Raw genomic sequence first — 5,621 nt, forward strand, 5'->3', positions numbered from 1 at the left:
AACAAACGACATAATGAAAGTGATGCAGAGATATTATATATATATGAATGGACAGTTCTGCTGACCAGAAGATGCTTGAGTGATAAATGAGTATATGCGGAAAGACTGATCAGTATCATTTGAGAAACTACGCAGCCGAGGTGAAAAGGAACCCACCCATGAAATTACACAGAGTGCATTTTAATCCAGGTTTGTGACAGTATTGTTGCTAACGCTGGGTGTCGCTGTCACTGGCTGGATCAATAGCGCTTGATGATGTGGCCCACAGCTGATTATCAACTTTCAGAGACACGCTTTTAAAGTGTCCCAGTCTGTTAATGGACTCGAATGAGCTCCACAAACTGGAAGCTAAACACCTCGGAGGTCTGTCCAGGTATGAGCATGATTATAACCTGGTTCACTTTGGAGTCTATAAAGAGGTTTGAATATGATCTGGATGCTTATTGATCCATTATGAGGATGCGGATATGAAACCAGATGCCTGGAAGTGAGGTGAAGGGTTATTCCCAATGAGTTACTGAATAAGTACTGTGGCCATATAGGACTGTATATCATATGTGTGCTCTGGGCAGAAACAAGTATGCATTAAGTTTGATTTTATGATATTTAATTTCTATCTTGGACCACCGGCACATTCGCTGTCGCCAGAACATGTGTTGTAAACTACAAGGCCATGTCTGTGAAGGAAAAAGCCAGTAAAGCCTAAAAATGGTTCAGCATCATACTCGGAGCAGGTTTTGGTTTAAGGAAGCAAACCGGTATCTCAAATCGTCAAACCATCTGTTTTGCGGCTCTCATCATGTTCCGCCTGTGCCATAACACACGTCTACAGCCGCTCCGCATGACAAATTAAATGATTCGCACCAAAGCAAAGATAGGCAGGTAATGAAGGTGACAGAATGCTGATAGCTAAAGGAAAGAGTTTATCAAAAGCTTCCTGGGAGATTTTACAGGACATCTGCCACCGAAACTGAAGCGGCAGCGACATGAGGAAAGAAGAGCGCCGTGGAAGATAGACTCCAGAAATCAACTGAATCGTCAGGGGGCAGGAAATGGATTATTGAAAGCATAGTTACTTAGAACTTGTGATCTTTTGCCGCAGGGATGTTATAGAGCATAATCTTCAAAAAAAAAAAAAAAAAAAAAAAAATGTCAGTACGCTTAAAATAAGCTCGAGCACTTGAGCTAAAGTGGAAAAAACTGCTAGCAGAGCAGATTAAAGTTGAAGCACACTGCCAGTAAAGCAGATGTTTGAGCAGTGGCCTACCACTTACATTCAAAAAAAAAAAAATGCTGGGTAAAATGTGGACAGAACCAGCAACTGGGTTGTTTTGACCCAGCGGTTGGGTTAAATGTTTAACACGACCCTCTGGATAGTAACCCAACTGCTGGGTCAAAACAACCCAATCGCTGGTTCTGTCCATGCTTCAACCAACACTGGGCTGCATTTTTAGAGTGTAGGATTCATTTATTAATACATCTAATATTTATATATAAGCAGTATTTATTTATTTATTTTTTACAGTGCAGGGTTTGATGAAGCCGCTTATGAGCTAGTTACCAAAGAGAAAAGGAACTTTTAAAAGTAAATCCAAAAACTTCACATTAGACTTAAAGTGTTGATTGCACTTAAAAGGATCTAATGCACAAGATTATAGCATCCATCTATTATTCACATTTGAATAATTGATAATATGGTGGTTTCCCACCAAAGTATCGGAAGTTTGTGCAATTTGGCAGGTTTCCTCGTAATGTCCTATAGTCAATGTATACAAACTTTTGTGAAGTCTGAACAACTTTTTCACCAGATACAGAACGATTAGTCAGAGGACATTCAGCCCATATCTATTAGACAATTAAATTCTTTTCTTTTTTGAAGGGCATCCTTCAAATTCCATAAAATGTCTGTGCTGAACTATTATGTTGACTTAGTATTGGATGATGATTACATTTACTAATTACAATTACTGAGTATTTTATTTAAATTGGAATCAAAAAACAGAAGTGTACACGATTGCTTCGCTCCATGTGGAGAATTCAAGCAGAAACGCTTTTCACAACCTGCCAGATCTCAGGAATGGGATCTGAGATGAATAAACTCACGTCTGTTCGACTTCATGCGGCAATTTTAGGAGTCCAAGAAGCAAAAAGGCTGTTGACCTCGCTGTGTTGTAACCTCATGCTTTGACAAACCACAAGCCAGCAAGCATTTCCAAAAAACTGTCTTCTTGGCATTCCGATCAGCCATAGTTGAGGGAATGTTGGCCGGCCCTTGAGGGATGGACAGATGGACGATTAGCTATAATGAGGTCCTGCAGGGTTCAGCGCGACACGGAGCAAAGACAAGAGGCACATGCAGGAACGTCCAAGGACATACTTGTCTCCAGGAAAGTGGAAGTCGTTTGATATCTTTTGTTTTGGGGGAAAGGGTCAAACCCGGGACGTTCTAGATCAACGTTATCAAATGCTTTAACACCGTAGCTTTGTTCAGCATACGACCATACTATTTATGCAAACTATGCAGCTGTGCAAAAGTAATAACAAATGTTCAATAGAGTCGCTTTGGCTTAACTGATCTTTTTTCACAATAAATATTTACACAGCTGCAAACAATGAACTGACTGGAAATGAATAATGACACTATTGTCTTGAATTTTGGATTTGCCTCCTGTTTAGGTTTGCACCAGTTTGATTTAGTTATATTCCTGTTCTGTAAAGCTGCATTGAAACAAATCTCTACTGTATGAAGCAATAAAAAATAAAGGTGATTTGACTTGACAGTGTCTGAGGCAGTTTTCTGTATAGGTTAGATCAGATATCTTCAACCCTGTTCCTAGGGACCCAAAGTCCTTGAGTTTAGCTACAACCCTAATCAAACGCACTCGAAGCAGCTAATCAGGCTCCACAAGATTGCTTAAAAATAGACAGATGTGCTAAAGCAAGTTGAAAATAAACTCTGTAGGTCAGTGTGTGTCCAGGAGAAGGGCTGAAGACCTCTGGCAAAGATCTCTGATGACTGACTGCATTTGCCTAAAAGTGACGTATGCAACTGATAACACCGTGTGAGATTCTGTAAAGATTCAAAAATTTCGTGTTTGTGAAAATAAACTTTTACAAAACAATAAATAAATAATATACAAGAACTTAAGTAATAAAATGCAATTCAGTCAGGACATAGATCTCCAAAACAACATTTGAAGAATTAATCTCTGCTCTATATTAATCTATATTAGCACGCATCGCATGTACTCAAAAGGCATTTTCCATGTTCAGTTCATACCTGTTCATGTTCATTAATTGATAAAAAGTCATGACAGGAATGTTCATCTTTAGGTCAACAACTCTCTACGTGTGCCTATAACTCAGATCTGCACTTTAGGCAACTATCAATGTCAAAAGCAGATCTTCATGGGACTTTGTGGATTCTTTTGAAGACACTTTTGTGAAATGCTGTACCATACCCACTTTTTTATTACAGTTGGTTAGGAATCAAATTGAACCATCCTGCCACATTAGCCTGATCCGAGGCTTTACTTCATGCCGTTTTCAACATCCCTTTGAGAAACTTCATATTCTGTTTTTCATTAAAACTGTTTGAGTACAACTTAACAGTCAAAAGTTCACTCACCTTTTCTTTTCATTACTTCAGCGCTTGCCTTGAGTTCAAGAGCTGAGCGATAAATTATGAAGGTATTTTAATTAAATACTGTGTACAACACGTCCTGTCCCCTTGAATTGTGCTGTCATTATTTCTTTCAGGTGCGGCTCCATTTCAATTTGCAACTCTTCAAGCGAGTAACTCCTAAAAGATATAATTCAATATTCATTTATGCTTTACTAATAAAATAAGACGCCTGGATGCTAAATTAACACATCGGCCTGACTTTTGTGTGGAACAAAATTTACAATTAAGCATTAATTTGCTAACCTGATACAAGGTAAACACTAAAGAAACACTAAAGGTAAAACACTTGGCGGCTGTGCTTGTTTTGCCTATTAAGAGGTGAAATTGGTTAAAAATGAGCAGCTTAATCAGTAAAATTGAGTGTATGTAAAGAATGTAGAGACAAAACTTGAAGAAACTGTCAGGAAGTCAAACTAAATATCAAATCAGCCGTTTATTATTACTATAAAAATCAAGCAAGATCTAGAATGAAGTACATATATATAATCACGAGGCTTTTTTGCAGTGTATAAATATTCTATATATGAAATAAATACTTAAATATATTAATCGTATGCCTACTGTTTAGGATGTGATCTTAGAATGACTGTGAATGACAACATCCAGCTTTTTTCTTCCCTGATTCGAGCCGTTTCACCGTACTTACCTAAACTTCAAAAGGGATCGATACACCGCAGAGGCCTCATTCTGTCCGACTTCACCTTTACTAGAAGTGTTCAATACTCGAAATGATAACAGCCTCGGAAACCATCCACGAGTTTTGCTCAGCGCCGGTCCCCTCAGCTACCGAGGCGAACGTGAACGCGGCGGGTTAAGTTACTTCACCTTCAGTCAAACGCGCGGGCGAGTGTTGATACCCGGAGACCGCGCGGTCGAAACGCTCCAGCCCAAAATGCCACCGTTTAAATTTGATTGACATGATTCACAATGGATTCGGAGAACAAAGGTTTCCTGAATGTCAAGATTATGGCGCGGAATACACAAGCCATTCTCATCTCCGGCCGGACGGGTGAGAAACGCGTCCTCCATTACAGGACTTAAGCTGCCTGTATTAATTGGTTTTCTTAATTAACAGCACGCGCGGGCATTAATATTCGCGCCTCATAAGATAGCGACGCTCCTCATTCAGCGCTAAATAATTTAGCCTTAGCTGTGCTCCTAGCAGAGACAGGCCATTTTATACGATATTCTGACAAAAAAAACAGCAATTAGAGGAAAGTGTTTGTGTTTTTTAATGATTAGAAATGCTGCTGTTCTGCTGTCTTTCATTAACGATATGTATAACGACAAATGGGATGCTAGTAACGTTGAAAAAATAAATAAAAATCTAAACAAGGAACGCAAATAGCTAAACAGCGATTGACTGTACGGGCAAACACTTTCTGTGCGGTTTAAATTGTAAACAAGGGAAAATAATTAGAGTTTCGAATGATTTACTGTCCTTATCTGCCAGTTTGATAACTTATTCAATTTGACATGTCATGAGTGTCAACCAGCGCTGAATAATTACCTCATTTCTACCTCATTGTCACTACGCCATTCATTTACGGTTTGACAGGTTTGGGGCCGAAGAACAAGAGGATAAGACCTACCTGTCAGAAAGAAAAATCACAAATGACTAAATGAAATGAAGAGCAGTTTTCTTCTCAGTGTCGACGTAAGCTACTGAAACAGGAAGTTGGAACACAGTCCTGTTAAAAGTCAGAGCTACTCCTTTGCAAACTCTGGAAAAAACTAATGATTAATGAAGCAAGCTATAAAGACATATCAGCAAACAATTTGCTAGACATATTTCAAATTTGGAGGTAGGGGGGTCTTGAAGAGACAAAAAAAATGCGGGATGATGTCGTCAATATGTTTGGTTTGAAGAAAGAATGTGAAATTTGTCAACTTTTATAAGTACACTGTAGAAATGACTGAGAAATTAAGTAGATTA

The sequence above is a fragment of the Puntigrus tetrazona genome, chromosome 22 (assembly GCF_018831695.1).
Source record: "Puntigrus tetrazona isolate hp1 chromosome 22, ASM1883169v1, whole genome shotgun sequence".
Taxonomy (NCBI): Eukaryota; Metazoa; Chordata; class Actinopteri; order Cypriniformes; family Cyprinidae; genus Puntigrus; species Puntigrus tetrazona.